This window comes from Cherax quadricarinatus, chromosome 76 (assembly GCF_038502225.1).
Source record: "Cherax quadricarinatus isolate ZL_2023a chromosome 76, ASM3850222v1, whole genome shotgun sequence".
NCBI classification, from domain to species: Eukaryota; Metazoa; Arthropoda; class Malacostraca; order Decapoda; family Parastacidae; genus Cherax; species Cherax quadricarinatus.
The window spans coordinates 18886499-18909306 of NC_091367.1; the positions used below are offsets into that span (position 1 = coordinate 18886499).

The 22808-nt window shown below is 39.6% G+C and overlaps 1 protein-coding gene across 4 annotated transcripts in view; it reads left to right on the plus strand.

The window, feature by feature from the left end:
• LOC128703684 (zinc finger protein 271-like) overlaps nt 1-22808 on the plus strand; it is a 140732-nt gene that overhangs the window by 15817 nt on the left and 102107 nt on the right. For 3 of the 4 annotated variants that reach the window (XR_011394151.1, XR_011394149.1, XM_070101341.1), the window contains exon 2: nt 1529-1641. The exons of the other annotated variant lie outside the window; for it this stretch is intronic. The gene's annotated coding sequence lies outside the window, so the exon portion shown is untranslated. The remainder of the gene's footprint in view (nt 1-1528; nt 1642-22808) is intronic. 4 annotated transcript variants of the gene reach the window in all.

Sequence of the window (22808 nt, forward strand, 5' to 3'; positions counted from 1 at the left end):
TCTTAAAGTCAATCATATTTCTCACCTTCTTTACCAAAGGCTTGGCACTAGGAGCTTTCTTTGGAGACATGGTAGCTTATTTAGCACTTTCAAGCACTAAAATCAGTGGAATATTATGAAATATTTCGTTGGAGCAAGTGAGGGGACCGTCGCTCACTGGTAAACAGTGGCACACTGGCTGGGAAGAGAGGCCGAGGCAGCTCAGAACGTGAGTACACGTCCCGGACAAAGGACTATTAGCGAGTTATCGGACCATTTGCAAGCCAATGTTTAGACGAAATAACAGGACTATTTCCGACGATTATTGAGGGACCACTGTATTTAGTTTAGGGAGAGTAGGTTTTTTTTTTTGAGAAGAGCCTGAAATTGGTGTTCAGACCTGGTTACTTTAGTATTTACTGGTAATGAATTCCAAATTTTGGTAGAAAGAGTGAGAAATTATTTTGGTTCAAAATTGCTGAAATTTCATAGGGTACATGGTTGCAGCAATGGTGTCAAATATAAGGTTTTGTCTCAGAAACATTGACAGATCTGAAACTTTACCAAACTTAATTTGAGACATGTAAGATTCAGCACACCAATTTTCATCAAAATCCATGATGGTGAGGTGGGGCACTTTTCTAAAATCAGACCACTTGACATGGAATGACCTGGGCCATTTTTATGCATGTTTTTAATGCGTGTCATTTTTAGTTCAGGATTTACAGCCTCTCCTCACTTAGTGACGTACTCGTTTACTGACGTCATGGACTTATGATGGGCTCTCTGACTAGTATTCATTCCTAAATAATGTATGTTAAGTGCTGATTTCCTCTCTTCTGTTTATTTCAGTATACAGTACACTACTGTATAAACATTTAAAAATATACCAGAAATGTTATAAATGGTGCAAAGGTGACATTAAAACAATATCAACGGTGGTTGACACAAACTCACTACTACAGTGGACCTCCGGTTAACGATATTTTTTCACTCCAGAAGTATGTTCAGGTGCCAGTACTGACCGAATTTGTTCCCATAAGGAATATTGTGAAGTAGATTAGTCCATTTCAGACCCCCAAACATACACGCACAAACGCACTTACATAAATACACTTACATAATTGGTCGCATTCGGAGGTGATCGTTATGCGGGGGTCCACTGTATTATAATATGCTCCTCACTTAGCGATGAATTTGTTTAACGACATGGTCTTAGGAGCGGAACTCTGTTGTTAAGTGAGGAGAGGCTGTATTTTGTACAAGCTGTTCATTGGTGTAGGCCATTCCTTCATACAGGCTCTTTTTTTTTATCATTCCTAATTTACATTATGACATAAATGGTGTTGGCTCACGAAATTGTAATGACATGATCACAAACAAACCGTACAATGGTGTTGCAAAGAAATGCACAGATAATAAGTTAACTTTATCATTCCAGTTTGTGTTAAATGTGTAGTGGTATAAACTCATATTGCTTGTATATATTAAGCGTGGTGTTTTGGTATCATTTAAGGATATACAAATAGTATGTGATTTTTTTCCTCAGATCAGCTCTAAGACACAGATCACTTGGTGAGTGACACTGAATGTTTGGTAGAGTCACACTCTTACCAGTTGAATTCTACTGTTAATCTACTTGCAGAATTACAGACTACATCAGTAAGTGTTTATCTATATTTTTACTATTTATTATTACTCATTCACATTTAATATTTTCAATATTAAATAAATTCATGATTTTATATATATATATATATATATATATATATATATATATGTATATATATATATATATATATATATATGTATATATATTTTTTTATTTATTATCACACCGGCCGATTCCCACCAAGGCAGGGTGGCCCGAAAAAGAAAAACTTTCACCATCATTCACTCCATCACTGTCTTGCCAGAAGGGTGCTTTACACTACAGTTTTTAAACTGCAACATTAACACCCCTCCTTCAGAGTGCAGGCACTGTACTTCCCATCTCCAGGACTCAAGTCCGGCCTGCCGGTTTCCCTGAATCCCTTCATAAATGTTACTTTGCTCACACTCCAACAGCACGTCAAGTATTAAAAACCATTTGTCTCCATTCACTCCTATCAAACACGCTCAAGCATGCCTGCTGGAAGTCCAAGCCCCTCGCACACAAAACCTCCTTTACCCCCTCCCTCCAACCCTTCCTAGGCCGACCCCTACCCCGCCTTCCTTCCACTACAGACTGATACACTCTTGAAGTCATTCTGTTTCGCTCCATTCTCTCTACATGTCCGAACCACCTCAACAACCCTTCCTCAGCCCTCTGGACAACAGTTTTGGTAATCCCGCACCTCCTCCTAACTTCCAAACTACGAATTCTCTGCATTATATTCACACCACACATTGCCCTCAGACATGACATCTCCACTGCCTCCAGCCTTCTCCTCGCTGCAACATTCATCACCCACGCTTCACACCCATATAAGAGCGTTGGTAAAACTATACTCTCATACATTCCCCTCTTTGCCTCCAAGGACAAAGTTCTTTGTCTCCACAGACTCCTAAGTGCACCACTCACTCTTTTTCCCTCATCAATTCTATGATTCACCTCATCTTTCATAGACCCATCCGCTGACAAGTCCACTCCCAAATATCTGAATACGTTCACCTCCTCCATACTCTCTCCCTCCAATCTGATATTCAATCTTTCATCACCTAATCTTTTTGTTATCCTCATAACCTTACTCTTTCCTGTATTCACCTTTAATTTTCTTCTTTTGCACACCCTACCAAATTCATCCACCAATCTCTGCAACTTCTCTTCAGAATCTCCCAAGAGCACAGTGTCATCAGCAAAGAGCAGCTGTGACAACTCCCACTTTGTGTGTGATTCTTTATCTTTTAACTCCACGCCTCTTGCCAAGACCCTCGCATTTACTTCTCTTACAACCCCATCTATAAATATATTAAACAACCACGGTGACATCACACATCCTTGTCTAAGTCCTACTTTTACTGGGAAAAAATTTCCCTCTTTCCTACATACTCTAACTTGAGCCTCACTATCCTCGTAAAAACTCTTCACTGCTTTCAGTAACCTACCTCCTACACCATACACTTGCAACATCTGCCACATTGCCCCCCTATCCACCCTGTCATACGCCTTTTCCAAATCCATAAATGCCACAAAGACCTCTTTAGCCTTATCTAAATACTGTTCACTTATATGTTTCACTGTAAACACCTGGTCCACACACCCCCTACCTTTCCTAAAGCCTCCTTGTTCATCTGCTATCCTATTCTCCGTCTTACTCTTAATTCTTTCAATTATAACTCTACCATACACTTTACCAGGTACACTCAACAGACTTATCCCCCTATAATTTTTGCACTCTCTTTTATCCCCTTTGCCTTTATACAAAGGAACTATGCATGCTCTCTGCCAATCCCTAGGTACCTTACCCTCTTCCATACATTTATTAAACAATTGCACCAACCACTCCAAAACTATATCCCCACCTGCTTTTAACATTTCTATCTTTATCCCATCAATCCCGGCTGCCTTACCCCCTTTCATTTTACCTACTGCCTCACGAACTTCCCCCACACTCACAACTGGCTCTTCCTCACTCCTACAAGATGTTATTCCTCCTTGCCCTATACACGAAATCACAGCTTCCCTATCTTCATCAACATTTAACAATTCCTCAAAATATTCCTTCCATCTTCCCAATACCTCTAACTCTCCATTTAATAACTCTCCTCTCCTATTTTTAACTGACAAATCCATTTGTTCTCTAGGCTTTCTTAACTTGTTAATCTCACTCCAAAACTTTTTCTTATTTTCAACAAAATTTGTTGATAACATCTCACCCACTCTCTCATTTGCTCTCTTTTTACATTGCTTCACCACTCTCTTAACCTCTCTCTTTTTCTCCATATACTCTTCCCTCCTTGCATCACTTCTACTTTGTAAAAACTTCTCATATGCTAACTTTTTCTCCCTTACTACTCTCTTTACATCATCATTCCACCAATCGCTCCTCTTCCCTCCTGCACCCACTTTCCTGTAACCACAAACTTCTGCTGAACACTCTAACACTACATTTTTAAACCTACCCCATACCTCTTCGACCCCATTGCCTATGCTCTCATTAGCCCATCTATCCTCCAATAGCTGTTTATATCTTACCCTAACTGCCTCCTCTTTTAGTTTATAAACCTTCACCTCTCTCTTCCCTGATGCTTCTATTCTCCTTGTATCCCATCTACCTTTTACTCTCAGTGTAGCTACAACTAGAAAGTGATCTGATATATCTGTGGCCCCTCTATAAACATGTACATCCTGAAGTCTACTCAACAGTCTTTTATCTACCAATACATAATCCAACAAACTACTGTCATTTCGCCCTACATCATATCGTGTATACTTATTTATCCTCTTTTTCTTAAAATATGTATTACCTATAACTAAACCCCTTTCTATACAAAGTTCAATCAAAGGGCTCCCATTATCATTTACACCTGGCACCCCAAACTTACCTACCACACCCTCTCTAAAAGTTTCTCCTACTTTAGCATTCAAGTCCCCTACCACAATTACTCTCTCACTTGGTTCAAAGGCTCCTATACATTCACTTAACATCTCCCAAAATCTCTCTCTCTCCTCTGCATTCCTCTCTTCTCCAGGTGCATACACGCTTATTATGACCCACTTCTCGCATCCAACCTTTACTTTAATCCACATAATTCTTGAATTTACACATTCATATTCTCTTTTCTCCTTCCATAACTGATCATTTAACATTACTGCTACCCCTTCCTTTGCTCTAACTCTCTCAGATACTCCAGATTTAATCCCATTTATTTCCCCCCACTGAAACTCTCCTACCCCCTTCAGCTTTGTTTCGCTTAGGGCCAGGACATCCAACTTCTTTTCATTCATAACATCAGCAATCATCTGTTTCTTGTCATCCGCACTACATCCACGCACATTTAAGCAACCCAGTTTTATAAAGTTTTTCTTCTTCTCTTTTTTAGTAATTGTATACAGGAGAAGGGGTTACTAGCCCATTGCTCCCGGCATTTTAGTCGCCTCATACGACACGCATGGCTTACGGAGGAAAGATTCTTTTCCACTTCCCCATGGACAATAGAAGAAATAAAAAAGAACAAGAGCTATTTAGAAAAAGGAGAAAAACCTAGATGTATGTATATATATATATGCATGTGCGTGTCTGTGAAGTGTGACCAAAGTGTTAGTAGGAGTAGCAAGATATCCCTGTTATCTTAGCGTGTTTATGAGACAGAAAAAGATATATATATATATATATATATATATAATTTTTTTTTATTATTAACACACTGGCCGATTCCCACCAAGGCAGGGTGGCCCGAAAAAGAATAACTGTCACCATCATTCACTCCATCACTGTCTTGCCAGAAGGGTGCTTTACACTACAGTTTTTGAACTGCAACATTAACCCTTTGACTGTTTCAGGCCCCTTTCTGAAACTGTCATTCTATGTCGCCAAATATTCGAAAAAAAAAATAATTTTTTCTTATGAAATGATAGAGAATCTTTTCCCGATGGAAATGACACCAAAAGTTCGAAATTTGGTCGAAAACTCACGGAATTACGCTCCCGAGAAGTTAGCGGAATCGGCGACGTATGTGTATCAGCGATTTCGCCGACTTTGAGCCCTGTTTTCAGCCAATTTCGTTGTTCCAGTTGACCAAACTCATAGCTATTTCTTTAGAACTCCATTATATCTATCAGCTGAGTACAAGAAACTGCCCATTTACCAATTTGAACTACCCAATATAGTGGTCAGAAATTGGCAATTTGGCCAATTTCACTCAAATTAAAAAAGATGCCAATTTCAAAATAGGGTCCAGAATAAACAAGGTAGACATTCTTAGCACTAAAATAGCATATCCTCTGTTCATTAGTCACATCTCTAGGCCCCTCTTATATTATTATTGCTTTCTATTTTGATTTTTAATTCATACAAAAAAATACAAAATTTACTGTTATGCAGACTACTGCATTATTGTAAAAATGGTATAAATAATATCAGTGCACTAGTGAAAGAATAATAGACTCCCCAGTTGACGTGTATTGAACGTGTGGTGTGATTTGTTTACTCCTGAACATTGGTAAAAATCGAACATTTCCGCTAATTTGAGCTCAGTTTCAAGGTCGTTTTCATCGTCGAAGTAATGAAAATCATCTCTATTTCTGTAATATGTTTTCCATTTTATCACCTAAGACCATGAAAACACGAATACAATGATAAATACTATACGAAAATACACCTCAAAGTCGGCGTTTTATTCCAAAAAAACGATCAGAATTTTTTTTTTCTCATTACGCAATGTGTGCTGCAGGATTTTTTTTATGTGGTGCACACTGACCACACAGACCCATTCTCTCACATGTGGGCCTACCAGCTTTCTCCCGCTTGATTTGAAGCCGCTAGAATTATTGAGTATATATACATCAGAAACATTGGCTCGTGAGACGTATTTATACGTCAAAAACAGTCAAAGGGTTAACACCCCTCCTTCAGAGTGCAGGCACTGTACTTCCCATCTCCAGGACTCAAGTCCGGCCTGCTGGTTTCCCTGAATCCCTTCATAAATGTTACTTTGCTCACACTCCAACATCACGTCAAGTATTAAAAACCATTTGTCTCCATTCACTCCTATCAAACACGCTCACGCATGCCCGTTGGAAGTCCAAGCCCCTCGCACACAAAACCTCCTTTACTCCCTCCAACCTTTCCTAGGCCAACCCCTACCCCGCCTTCCTTCCTACTACAGACTGATACACTCTTGAAGTCACTCTGTTTCGCTCCATTATCTCTACATGTCCGAACCACCTCAACAACCCTTCCTCCTCCTAACTTCCAAACTACGAATTCTCTGCATTATATTCACACCACACATTGCCCTCAGACATGACATCACTGCCTCCAGCCTTCTCCTCGCTGCAACATTCATCACCCATGCTTCACACCCATATAAGACCATTATGAAAACTATACTCTCATACATTCCCCTCTTTGCCTCCAAGGACAAAGTTCTTTGTCTCCACAGACTCCTAAGTGCACCGCTCATCCTTTTCCCCTCATCAGTTCTATGATTCACCTCATCTTTCATAGACCCATCTGCTGACACGTCTACTCCCAAATATCTGAATACATTCACCTCCTCCATACTCTCTCCCTCCAATTTGATATCCAATCTTTCATCGCCTAATCTTATTTTTTTTTATTATCACACTGGCCGATTCCCACCAAGGCAGGGTGGCCCGAAAAAGAAAAACTTTCACCATCGTTCACTCCTATTATCATCCAGGATAACACAACTGTCTATTATCATCCAGGATAACACAAGATAACTATCTATTATCAACCAGGATAACACAACTGTGTATTATCAGCCAGGATAACACAACTGTGTCTATTATCAGCCAGGATAACACAAGATAACTGTGTCTATTATCAGCCAGGATAACACAACTGTGTCTATTATCATCCAGGATAACACAACTGTGTCTATTATCATCCAGGATAACACAACTGTGTCTATTATCATCCAGGATAACACAAGATAACTGTGTCTATTATCAGCCAGGATAACACAACTGTGTCTATTATCAGCCAGGATAACACAAGATAACTGTGTCTGTTATCAGCCAGGATAATACAGTTGTGTCTTATCATCCAGGATAACACAACTGTGTCTATTATCATCCAGGATAACAACTCGATTATCATCCAGGATAACACAAGATAACTGTATCTATTATCAGCCAGGATAACACAACTGTGTATTATCAGCCAGGATAACACAAGATAACTGTGTCTGTTATCAGCCAGGATAACACAACTGTGTCTATTATCATCCAGGATAACACAAGATAACTGTGTCTGTTATCAGCCAGGATAACACAACTGTGTCTATTATCAGCCAGGATAACACAAGATAACTGTGTCTGTTATCAGCCAGGATAACACAAGATAACTGTGTCTATTATCATCCAGGATAACACAAGATAACTGCATCTATTATCATCCAGGATAACACAAGATAACTGTGTCTATTATCATCCAGGATAACAAAACTGTGTCTATTATTAGCCAGGATAACCCAAGATAACTGTCTATTATCAGCCAGGATAACACAACTGTGCCTATTATCAGCCAGGATAACACAAGATAACTGTGTCTATTATCAGCTAGGATAACACAAGATAGCTGTCTATTATCAGCCAGGATAACACAAGATAACCGTGTCTGTTTCAGCCAGGATAACACAAGATAACTGTGTCTGTTATCCAGGATAACACAACTGTGTCTATTATCAGCCAGGATAACACAAGATAACTGTGTCTGTTATCAGCCAGGATAACACAACTGTGTTCGCATCGCTATTGGGCCGTGCGGACGTGCTGCGCAGTCGCTCCTGATTGAGTTGGCTTTTGCACAGTGGTGACGTGTACTTAGCTCTGTGAAGACCTGTTTGCGCGCTCTCTACAAATTGAAGCAAGATGCCCTCCATCGAGCAGCTTTATCATCAGCTTAAGGAAGAATTGAGGATGGCGAAGATGGAGATTCGGCGACTGACCGAGGAAAACAAGAAGATTCGTAGTAGTCCTCCTGTTTTGAGTCCTCAGGAAAATGGTCAGTGGCTGGACAGCAGGGAACGAAGTTGACGATCAAGAAGACGAATGGTAAGGTAGAAATGATGAAGAAGAAAGAGACTGCCGTGGAAACTGTTGTGGAAACATCTAATACATTCTCAGTGCTACCCGACGAATGTGAGTCAACTACTGGGAACGTCACGACGAACGACATCAAGGAAGGTAAGAATGTTGTTGTTGTTGGGGATAGCCAAGTTAGGTATATGGATAGGGCGTTCTGCTTGAAGGACAGGAGTAGGAGACACAGAGTTTGCTTTCCTGGGGCTGGGATGGAGGATATTGTTAGCTGTCTGGATGACATCATGAGAGGTAATGGGAGAAATCCTATTATCTGTCTCAGTGCTGGAGGCAACGATGTTGGCAGATGTAGGAGTGAAGACCTGATTAGCAGGTATAGGTCAGCAATAGAAATAATTAGGAGTAAGGGTGGGAACCCTGTCATATGTGGTATTTTGCCAAGGAGAGGAGTTGGAAATGAATGGTTGTCCAGGGCAATTGGTGTCAATTGCTGGAAATACTGTAAGGAAAATGCGGTAACATTCGTTGACAACTGGGACCTCTTCTATGGCAGAAATGACATGTATGCCAGGGATGGGGTTCACTTATCTAGGTCTGGGGTGGTAGCACTGGCAACTGCAGTGGAGGGAGCTGTTAGGACTTTAAACTAGGAATAGTTAGTGGTATGGGTTTTGGCAGGAAAACAGTGAAGTCCCAGTGTAGTAATATTACGAGTTCTAGGGGAACTAGTAATAAGCAGAACGAGGTAGATATTGAAAAGCCAGTGACTTTGGGTGATAAGGACAGTAATAGGTTTAGTAGAAAAACAGAAATGAGCAGGAAGGGTAAAGAGAAAGGAGAGTCTTTCAATGTTTATTATGCTAATTGCCGTAGTGCTAGGAATAAGATGGACGAGTTGAGATCAGTTGCTAGTGCAGGTAACATTGATGTATTTGCCTTAACTGAGACGTGGTTTAATTCAAAAAGTCGGGACATGCCTGCGGAATGTCATATTCAGGGTTTTAAATTGTTCCAAGTAGATAGAAGTATCGGGAAGGGGGGTGGGGTGGCATTGTATGTCCAAGATCGCTTGAACTGTTGCATAAAAACGGGTATTAAGTCTGAAGTAACACATACAGAGTCTGTTTGGATAGAATTTTCAGAGGGGCATGAAAAACTGATTTTAGGAGTGATATACCGTCCCCCAAACTTAGATAGGGACCAAGGGAGACTACTATGGGAGGAAATTGTTAAGGCCACAAGGCACGATAATGTAGTAATTCTAGGAGACTTTAACTTTAGTCATATTGATTGGAATTTCTTGACTGGGAATTTAGAATCATACAACTTCTTAGAAGTAGTTCAGGATTGTTTTTTGAAGCAGTTTGTGACAGAACCTACAAGGGGAAATAACCTGCTTGACTTAGTTATGGCAAACAATGAATCCCTTGTTAATAATTTAGAAATTTCAGAGGAACTGGGTGCTAGCGACCACAAATCAATTACATTTAGCATTGAATGGAAGTACGATAGTAGCGATAACTCAGTAACAGTCCCAGATTTTCGCTTAGCAGATTACGATGGGCTTAGAGAACACTTATCATCTGTTGACTGGGGTAACGAAGAGAGCTATCAATATGACAGTTTTCTGAACACTATACATGCTGCTCAAAGAACGTTTATCCCATATAAAGAAATTAGATCAAATAGAAATGACCCAAAATGGATGAATAATGGGCTCAAATATCTACTAGGGCATAAGAAAGGAATTTATAGGCGTATCAAAAGAGGTGAGGGTCATCTTATGAATCAGTATATTGACATTAAGAGGGACATTAAAAAGGGGATAAGAAAAGCTAAAAGGGACTATGAAATTAAAGTTGCTAGGGATTCTAAAACTAACCCAAAAAGTTTTTTCCAGGTCTATAGAACAAAAGTTAGAGATAAGATAGGTCCCCTTAAAAATAACTATGGACTCCTTACTGACAAAGAGAATGAAATGTGCTCGATTTTAAATAATTATTTTCTCTCAGTTTTTACACAGGAAGACACTAACAATATTCCAGTAATTAATTTTTATAGTGGGCTAGAAGAAGATAAATTATGTAACATCACAGTCACTAGTGAAATGGTTGTGAAGCAGATAGACAGACTGAAGCAAAATAAGTCACCGGGTCCTGATGAGGTTTTTTCAAGGGTTCTTAAGGAATGCAAAATGGAACTCTGTGAACCATTAACTAATATTTTTAATTTATCTCTTCAAACAGGTGTAGTGTCTGATATGTGGAAGATGGCTAATGTAATTCCTATTTTTAAAACAGGGGACAAGTCGTTACCGTCAAATTACCGCCCAATAAGCCTGACCTCAATTGTAGGCAAATTACTAGAGTCAATTATAGCTGAGATTATAAGAAGCCATCTCGATAAGCATAGCTTAATTAATGATACTCAGCATTTATTCACAAGAGGCCAGTCTTGTCTAACTAATTTATTAACTTTCTTCAGTAAAGCTTTTGAGGCTGTTGACCACAATAAAGAATTTGATATTATTTACTTAGATTTTAGTAAGGCTTTTGATAGAGTTCCGCACCATAGACTGTTAAAGAAAGTGGCAGCTCATGGTATTGGGGGAAAAGTGCTCTCGTGGATCGAGTCATGGCTCACTGACAGGAAGCAGAGAGTGTCCATAAATGGGGTTAAATCCGAGTGGGGATCTGTAACAAGTGGCGTTCCACAGGGATCAGTCTTGGGCCCGTTGTTGTTTATAATATACGTATATCAATGATCTTGATGAGGGAATTAATAGTGATATGAGCAAATTCGCTGATGACACAAAGATAGGTAGGATAATTGATTCAAACGTAGCCGTTATGGAACTTCAGGAGGATTTAAACAAACTCTATTCTTGGTCAGAAAAGTGGCAGATGCAGTTCAATGTAGATAAATGCAAGGTTCTGAAGCTTGGGAGTGCCTATAACCCTATAACTTATAAGTTAAATGATGTAGAACTTAGCCATACAGATTGCGAAAAGGACTTGGGGGTTATGGTGAGCAGCAACCTTAAACCATGACAGCAATGCCTAAGCGTACGTAATAAGGCAAATAGATTACTTGGATTTATATCAAGAAGTGTAAGCAACAGAAGTCCAGAGGTCATACTGCAGCTTTATACATCATTAGTAAGGCCTCACCTAGATTATGCAGCTCAGTTCTGGTCTCCATATTACAGAATGGACATAAATTCATTAGAAAACATTCAGCGTAGGATGACTAAATTAATACATAGCATTAGAAATCTTCCTTATGAAGAAAGATTGAAGACTCTTAAGTTACATTCACTTGTTAGACGAAGAATGAGGGGAGACCTGATCGAAGTGTATAAGTGGAAGATAGGTATTAATAAAGGGGATATTAATAAGGTCTTGAGGATGTCTCTCCAAGAGAGAACCCGCAGTAATGGATTTAAATTAGATAAGTTTAGATTTAGAAAGGACATAGGAAAGTATTGGTTTGGAAATAGGGTAGTTGATGAGTGGAACAGTCTACCTAGTTGGGTTATTGAGGCTAGGACTTTGGGTAGTTTCAAATTTAGGTTGGATAAGTACATGAGTGGGAGGGGTTGAATTTGAGTGGGACTTTCACATCAGAGCTTATTTCTTGGGTAGCATTGAAAATTGGGTTGGGCAAATGTTTTGTTAGTGGGATGAATTGTAAAGGACCTGCCTAGTATGGGCCAACAGGCCTCCTGCAGTGTTCCTCCTTTCTTATGTTCTTATGTTCCATCACTCTCTTGCCATAAGGGTGCTTTACACTACAGTTTTTAAACTGCAACATTAACACCCCTCCTTCAGAGTGCAGGCACTGTACAGTACTTCCCATCTCCAGGACTCAAGTCCGGCCTGCCGGTTTCCCTGAACCCCTTCATAAATGTTACTTTGCTCATACTCCAACAGCACGTCAAGTATTAAAAACCATTTGTCTCCATTCACTCCTATCAAACACGCTCATGCATGCCTGCTGGAAGTCCAAGGCCCTCGCACACAAAACCTCCTTTACCCCCTCCCTCCAACCTTTCCTAGGCCGACCCCTACCCCGCCTTCCTTCCACTACAGACTGATATACACTTGAAGTCACTCTGTTTTGCTCCATTCTCTCTACATGTTTGAACCACCTCAACAACCCTTCATCAGCCCTCTGGACAACAGTTTTGGTAATCCCGCACCTCCTCCTAACTTCCAAACTACGAATTCTCTGCATTATATTCACACCACACATTGCCCTCAGACATGACATCTCCACTGCCTCCAGCCTTCTCCTCGCTGCAACATTCATCACCCATGCTTCCCACCCATGTAAGAGCATTGGTAAAACTATACTCTCATACATTCCCCTCTTTGCCTCCAAGGACAAAGTTCTTTGTCTCCACAGACTCCTAAGTTCACCACTCACCCTTTTCCCCTCATCAATTCTATGATTCACCTCATTTTTCATAGCCCCATCTGCTGACACGTCCACTCCCAAATATCTGAATACATTCACCTCCTCCATACTCTCTCCCTCCAATCTGATATCCAATCTTTCATCACCTAATCTTTTTGTTATCCTCATAACCTTACTCTTTCCTGTATTCACTTTATATATATATATATATATATATATATATATATATATATATATATATATATATATATATATATCTTCTTTCTTTCAACACACCGGCCGTATCCCACCGAGGCAGGGTGGCCCAAAAGGATAAACGAAAGTTTCTCCTTTTACATTTAGTAATATATACAGGAGAAGGGGTTACTAGCCCCTTGCTCCCATATATATATATATATATAATATATATATATAATATATATATGTATATATATAATGTATATATATATATATATAAATGTATATATATATATATATATAAATGTATATATATATATACATATTTTATTATATTTTATTATCACACTGGCCGATTCCCACCAAGGCAGGGTGGCCCGAAAAAGAAAAACTTTCACCATCATTCACTCCATCACTGTCTTGCCAGAAGGGTGCTCTACACTACAGTTTTTAAACTGCAACATTAACACCCCTCCTTCAGAGTGCAACCACTGTACTTCCCATCTCCAGGACTCAAGTCCGGCCTGCCGGTTTCCCTGAACCCCTTCATAAATGTTACTTTGCTCACACTCCAACAGCACGTCAAGTATTACAAACTCCAACAGCACGTCAAGTATTAAAAACCATTTGTCTCCATTCACTCCTATCAAACACGCTCATGCATACCTGCTGGAAGTCCAAGCCCCTCGCACACAAAACCTCCTTTACCCCCTCTCTCCAACCTTTCCTAGGCCGACCCCTACCCCGCCTTCCTTCCACTACAGACTGATACACTCTTGAAGTCATTCTGTTTCGCTCCATTCTCTCTACATGTCCGAACCACCTCAACAACCCTTCCTCAGCCCTCTGGACAACAGTTTTGGTAATCCCGCACCTCCTCCTAACTTCCAAACTACGAATTCTCTGCATTATATTCACACCACACATTGCCCTCAGACATGACATCTCCACTGCCTCCAGCCTTCTCCTCGCTGCAACATTCATCACCCCTGCTTCACACCCATATAAGAGCGTTGGTAAAACTATACTCTCATACATTCCCCTCTTTGCCTCCAAGGACAAAGTTCTTTGTCTCCACAGACTCCTAAGTGCACCACTCACTCTTTTTCCCTCATCAATTCTATGATTCACCTCATCTTTCATAGACCCATCCGCTGACACGTCCACTCCCAAATATCTGAATACATTCACCTCCTCCATACTCTCTCCCTCCAATCTAATATTCAATCTTTCATCACCTAATCTTTTTGTTATCCTCATAACCTTACTCTTTCCTGTATTCACCTTTAATTTTCTTCTTTTGCACACCCTACCAAATTCATCCACCAATCTCTGCTACTTCTCTTCAGAATCTCCCAAGAGCACAGTGTCATCAGCAAAGAGCAGCTGTGACAACTCCCACTTTGTGTGTGATTCTTTATCTTTTAACTCCACGCCTCTTGTCAAGACCCTCGCATTTACTTCTCTTACAACCCCATCTATAAATATATTAAACAACCACGGTGACATCACACATCCTTGTCTAAGGCCTACTTTTACTGGGAAATAATTTCCCTCTTTCCTACATACTCTAACTTGAGCCTCACTATCCTCGTAAAAACTCTTCACTGCTTTCAGTAACCTACCTCCTACACCATACACTTGCAACATCTGCCACATTGCCCCCCTATCCACCCTGTCATATGCCTTTTCCAAATCCATAAATGCCACAAAGACCTCTTTAGCCTTATCTAAATACTGTTCACTTATATGTTTCACTGTAAACACCTGGTCCACACACCCCCTACCTTTCCTAAAGCCTCCTTGTTCATCTGCTATCCTATTCTCCGTCTTACTCTTAATTCTTTCAATAATAACTCTACCATACACTTTACCAGGTATACTCAGCAGACTTATCCCCCTATAATTTTTGCACTCTCTTTTATCCCCTTTGCCTTTATACAAAGGAACTATGCATGCTCTCTGCCAATCCCTAGGTACCTTACCCTCTTCCATACAGTTATTAAATAATTGCACCAACCACTCCAAAACTATATCCCCACCTGCTTTTAACATTTCTATCTTTATCCCATCAATCCCGGCTGCCTTACCCCCTTTCATTTTACCTACTGCCTCACGAACTTCCCCCACACTCACAACTGGCTCTTCCTCACTCCTACAAGATGTTATTCCTCCTTGCCCTATACACGAAATCACAGCTTCCCTATCTTCATCAACATTTAACAATTCCTCAAAATATTCCCTCCATCTTCCCAATACCTCTAACTCTCCATTTAATAACTCTCCTCTCCTATTTTTAACTGACAAATCCATTTGTTCTCTAGGCTTTCTTAACTTGTTAATCTCACTCCAAAACTTTTTCTTATTTTCAACAAAATTTGTTGATAACATCTCACCCACTCTCTCATTTGCTCTCTTTTTACATTGCTTCACCACTCTCTTAACCTCTCTCTTTTTCTCCATATACTCTTCCCTCCTTGCATCACTTCTACTTTGTAAAAACTTCTCATATGCTAACTTTTTCTCCCTTACTACTCTCTTTACATCATCATTCCACCAATCGCTCCTCTTCCCTCCCGCACCCACTTTCCTGTAACCACAAACTTCTGCTGAGCACTCTAACACTACATTTTTAAACCTACCCCATACCTCTTCGACCCCATTGCCTATGCTCTCATTAGCCCATCTATCCTCCAATAGCTGTTTATATCTTACCCTAACTGCCTCCTCTTTTAGTTTATAAACCTTCACCTCTCTCTTCCCTGTTGCTTCTATTCTCCTTGTATCTCATCTACCTTTTACTCTCAGTGTAGCTACAACTAGAAAGTGATCTGATATATCTGTGGCCCCTCTATAAGCATGTACATCCTGAAGTCTACTCAACAGTCTTTTATCTACCAATACATAATCCAACAAACTACTGTCATTTCGCCCTACATCATATCTTGTATACTTATTTATCCTCTTTTTCTTAAAATATGTATTACCTATAACTAAACCCCTTTCTATACAAAGTTCAATCAAAGGGCTCCCATTATCATTTACACCTAGCACCCCAAACTTACCTACCACACCCTCTCTAAAAGTTTCTCCTACTTTAGCATTCAGGTCCCCTACCACAATTACTCTCTCACTTGGTTCAAAGGCTCCTATACATTCACTTAACATCTCCCAAAATCTCTCTCTCTCCTCTGCATTCCTCTCTTCTCCAGGTGCATACACGCTTATTATGACCCACTTCTCGCATCCAACCTTTACTTTAATCCACATAATTCTTGAATTTACACATTCATATTCTCTTTTCTCCTTCCATAACTGATCATTTAACATTACTGCTACCCCTTCCTTTGCTCTAACTCTCTCAGATACTCCAGATTTAATCCCATTTATTTCCCCCCACTGAAACTCTCCTACCCCCTTCAGCTTTCTTTCGCTTAGGGCCAGGACATCCAACTTCTTTTCATTCATAACATCAGCAATCATCTGTTTCTTGTCATCCGCACTACATCCACGCACATTTAAGCATCCCAGTTTTATAAAGTTTTTCTTCTTCTCTTTTTTTAGTAAGTGTCTACAGGAGAAGGGGTTACTAGCCCATTGCTCCCGGCATTTTAGTCGCCTCATACGACACGCATGGCTTACGGAGGAAAGATTCTTTTCCACTTCCCCATGGACAATAGAAGAAATAAAGAAGAACAAGAACTATTTAGAAAAAGGAGAAAAACCTAGATTTTTTTTATTATTATCACACCGGCCGATTCCCACCAAGGCAGGGTGGCCCGAAAAAGAAAAACTTTCACCATCATTCACTCCATCACTGTCTTGCCAGAAGGGTGCTTTACACTACAGTTTTTAAACTGCAACATTAACACCCCTCCTTCAGAGTGCAGGCACTGTACTTCCCATCTCCAGGACTCAAGTCCGGCCTGCCGGTTTCCCTGAATCCCTTCATAAATGTTACTTTGCTCACACTCCAACAGCACGTCAAGTATTAAAAACCATTTGTCTCCATTCACTCCTATCAAACACGCTCACGCATGCCTGCTGGAAGTCCAAGCCCCTCGCACACAAAACCTCCTTTACCCCCTCCCTCCAACCCTTCCTAGGCCGACCCCTACCCCGCCTTCCTTCCACTACAGACTGATACACTCTTGAAGTCATTCTGTTTCGCTCCATTCTCTCTACATGTCCGAACCACCTCAACAACCCTTCCTCAGCCCTCTGGACAACAGTTTTGGTAATCCCGCACCTCCTCCTAACTTCCAAACTACGAATTCTCTGCATTATATTCACACCACACATTGCCCTCAGACATGACATCTCCACTGCCTCCAGCCTTCTCCTCGCTGCAACATTCATCACCCACGCTTCACACCCATATAAGAGCGTTGGTAAAACTATACTCTCATACATTCCCCTCTTTGCCTCCAAGGACAAAGTTCTTTGTCTCCACAGACTCCTAAGTGCACCACTCACTCTTTTTCCCTCATCAATTCTATGATTCACCTCATCTTTCATAGACCCATCCGCTGACACGTCCACTCCCAAATATCTGAATACATTCACCTCCTCCATACTCTCTCCCTCCAATCTGATATTCAATCTTTCATCACCTAATCTTTTTGTTATCCTCATAACCTTACTCTTTCCTGTATTCACCTTTAATTTTCTTCTTTTGCACACCCTACCAAATTCATCCACCAATCTCTGCAACTTCTCTTCAGAATCTCCCAAGAGCACAGTGTCATCAGCAAAGAGCAGCTGTGACAACTCCCACTTTGTGTGTGATTCTTTATCTTTTAACTCCACGCCTCTTGCCAAGACCCTCGCATTTACTTCTCTTACAACCCCATCTATAAATATATTAAACAACCACGGTGACATCACACATCCTTGTCTAAGGCCTACTTTTACTGGGAAAAAATTTCCTTCTTTCCTACATACTCTAACTTGAGCCTCACTATCCTCGTAAAAACTCTTCACTGCTTTCAGTAACCTACCTCCTACACCATACACTTGCAACATCTGCCACATTGCCCCCCTATCCACCCTGTCATATGCCTTTTCCAAATCCATAAATGCCACAAAGACCTCTTTAGCCTTATCTAAATACTGTTCACTTATATGTTTCACTGTAAACACCTGGTCCACACACCCCCTACCTTTCCTAAAGCCTCCTTGTTCATCTGCTATCCTATTCTCCGTCTTACTCTTAATTCTTTCAATTATAACTCTACCATACACTTTACCAGGTACACTCAACAGACTTATCCCCCTATAATTTTTGCACTCTCTTTTATCCCCTTTGCCTTTATACAAAGGAACTATGCATGCTCTCTGCCAATCCCTAGGTACCTTACCCTCTTCCATACATTTATTAAATAATTGCACCAACCACTCCAAAACTATATCCCCACCTGCTTTTAACATTTCTATCTTTATCCCATCAATCCCGGCTGCCTTACCCCCTTTCATTTTGCCTACTGCCTCACGAACTACCCCCACACTCACAACTGGCTCTTCCTCACTCCTACAAGATGTTATTCCTCCTTGCCCTATACACGAAATCACAGCTTCCCTATCTTCATCAACATTTAACAATTCCTCAAAATATTCCTTCCATCTTCCCAATACCTCTAACTCTCCATTTAATAACTCTCCTCTCCTATTTTTAACTGACAAATCCATTTGTTCTCTAGGCTTTCTTAACTTGTTAATCTCACTCCAAAACTTTTTCTTATTTTCAACAAAATTTGTTGATAACATCTCACCCACTCTCTCATTTGCTCTCTTTTTACATTGCTTCACCACTCTCTTAACTTCTCTCTTTTTCTCCATATACTCTTCCCTCCTTGCATCACTTCTACTTTGTAAAAACTTCTCATATGCTAACTTTTTCTCCCTTACTACTCTCTTTACATCATCATTCCACCAATCGCTCCTCTTCCCTCCTGCACCCACTTTCCTGTAACCACAAACTTCTGCTGAACACTCTAACACTACATTTTTAAACCTACCCCATACCTCTTCGACCCCATTGCCTATGCTCTCATTAGCCCATCTATCCTCCAATAGCTGTTTATATCTTACCCTAACTGCCTCCTCTTTTAGTTTATAAACCTTCACCTCTCTCTTCCCTGATGCTTCTATTCTCCTTGTATCCCATCTACCTTTTACTCTCAGTGTAGCTACAACTAGAAAGTGATCTGATATATCTGTGGCCCCTCTATAAACATGTACATCCTGAAGTCTACTCAACAGTCTTTTATCTACCAATACATAATCCAACAAACTACTGTCATTTCGCCCTACATCATATCGTGTATACTTATTTATCCTCTTTTTCTTAAAATATGTATTACCTATAACTAAACCCCTTTCTATACAAAGTTCAATCAAAGGGCTCCCATTATCATTTACACCTGGCACCCCAAACTTACCTACCACACCCTCTCTAAAAGTTTCTCCTACTTTAGCATTCAAGTCCCCTACCACAATTACTCTCTCACTTGGTTCAAAGGCTCCTATACATTCACTTAACATCTCCCAAAATCTCTCTCTCTCCTCTGCATTCCTCTCTTCTCCAGGTGCATACACGCTTATTATGACCCACTTCTCGCATCCAACCTTGACTTTAATCCACATAATTCTTGAATTTACACATTCATATTCTCTTTTCTCCTTCCATAACTGATCATTTAACATTACTGCTACCCCTTCCTTTGCTCTAACTCTCTCAGATACTCCAGATTTAATCCCATTTATTTCCCCCCACTGAAACTCTCCTACCCCCTTCAGCTTTGTTTCGCTTAGGGCCAGGACATCCAACTTCTTTTCATTCATAACATCAGCAATCATCTGTTTCTTGTCATCCGCACTACATCCACGCACATTTAAGCAACCCAGTTTTATAAAGTTTTTCTTCTTCTCTTTTTTAGTAATTGTATACAGGAGAAGGGGTTACTAGCCCATTGCTCCCGGCATTTTAGTCGCCTCATACGACACGCATGGCTTACGGAGGAAAGATTCTTTTCCACTTCCCCATGGACAATAGAAGAAATAAAAAAGAACAAGAGCTATTTAGAAAAAGGAGAAAAACCTAGATGTATGTATATATATATATGCATGTGCGTGTCTGTGAAGTGTGACCAAAGTGTAAGTAGGAGTAGCAAGATATCCCTGTTATCTTAGCGTGTTTATGAGACAGAAAAAGAAACCAGCAATCCTACCATCATGCAAAACAGTTACAGGTTTTTGTTTCACAGTCATCTGGCAGGACGGTAGTACTTCCCTGGGTGGTTGCTGTCTACCAACCTACTACCTATATATATATATATATATATATATATATATATATATATATATATATATATACACAGTGGACCCCCGGATAATGATCAGCTCCCAACTCGACCAATTATGTAAGTTTATTTTTGTAAGTGCTTTTGTAGGTGTATTCTTAGGGGTCTGAAATGGACTAATCTAATTCACAATATTTCTTATGGGAACAAATTCGGTCTATAACGGCACCCAAACAGACTTCTGGATTGAAATAATATCGTTATGCGGGGGTCCACTGTATATATTTATATATATACAGGAGGGCCCCGCTTTACGGCGTTCCGCTTTACGGCGTTCCGCTAATACGGACATTTCAAATTATGACCAAAACTCACTATACGGCTCCCCCCACCTGACTTTCTAATACGGTCACCGTGCCCCACCCTGTTTGTTTACATTCTCCATGAGCTCAGTAAGCACTAAGTCTCTCCATTTTGTCTGGAAACTCCAAAATTTCAAATGTTTTTAAAAGTTATTTCATATTTTATATATACTCTGATAATTATACTTATGTATACCTGTACCTAAATAAACTTACATACATCGAGTCATTTAAATGTCGTATATTACGTTAATATACACATTTTCATTAATCCATCCATGATATTTTTTTCAAAATTATATAATAAACACGATGCATAACATATAAATAAGATAAATACACCCCACAGTAGAATAAATAAACAAATGTGAGATGTGAGCAGACGACTTGCACAAGTGGTGATAATAACAATACTGAGTCTCATTAAATGTCGTATATTACGGTAATATACACATTTTCATTAATCCAGCCATGATATTTTTTTCAAAATTATATAATAAACACTATACATAACATATAAATAAGATAAATACACCCCACAGTAGAATAAATAAACATAAATGTGATCTCTGGTAGCAGACGACTTCCACAAGTGACGCCATAATAACAATAGTCACGGAGTCTCATTAAATGTCGTATATTACGGTAATATACACATTTTCATTAATCCATCCATGATATTTTTTTCAAAATTATATAATAAACACGATACATAACATAAAAAGATGATAAATACACCCCACAATAGAATAAATAAACATAAATATAAGATGTGGGAGCCACATAACTTGTACAAGTGACGCCAAGAATAACATTTTCTCTAATCTAACATAAGAGTAAATGTGTTACTGGGGGTAACTGTAGAAAATTATTCCTTTCGTATGTATGTAAGTAAGTTTATTCAGGTATACACAAATACAGTTACATAGATTATCATACATAACAACATACGTGTAGAGAACCTAGGATAACCCAAAAAAGTCAGTGTGACTTATTTCCATTGCCTTCACTCAGAGCTTCATTTCTTCTCAAAATGATGTTACATGAGAATGGGAGTGTTCTTCTTTATTAATTCTACCGTATCAATGTAGAGACAACCTGTACACAATGTAACTTGTACACAAACCAGACGTGTACACTTCGTTTGTTTACAAAACTTACCTTCCCCTGGTTTGTTTACATAACTGCGCCTGCCCCCTCTCATGTATTCATTCTTTCTCTCTCTCATTTATTCGTTTTATCTCATTTACTTACTCCTGACCCTACATTAAGACTACAAATATTTTAAGGTAAGTAATGAGTGAACTGTATATACATTTTATCGCTCTGGGATGCTTAAATATCATAGAATAGTATGTGTGGGTGGGGTGGCCTGGTGAGGCTATTACAATACATACCACACTTGATTTCTTACAATAAATACTACTTGTCTCACCCTAGATTAAGACTATAAATATTTTAAGGTAAGTAATGAGTGCACTATGTGTGTATTGTACCTTTTTATTGTTTTTTGATGCCTGGTTCTATTGCTAACTTAATATATGTTAGTGTAAACTTGTTATCTAGTGTTTGTATGCATTTATAAGTGGAAAAAAAGGGTGTTCCACTTTATGGCGATTTCCGCTTTACGGCGGTAGCCTGGAACCTAACCCGCCGTATAAGTGGGGCCCTACTGTATATACAGTGCAGGGCCTAGGCGTGGGAACTGGGGTAAATTACCCCAAATGGGGTAAAAATGAAAATCTCAGGGTATTGAAGGCTCAATAAACACAATTAAAATTGCACAGAAATTTATTATTTAATAAGTGATGCAAATTTTGAAAGTTTCATTTTTTCAAAAAAATTTTAGTTTCTTAA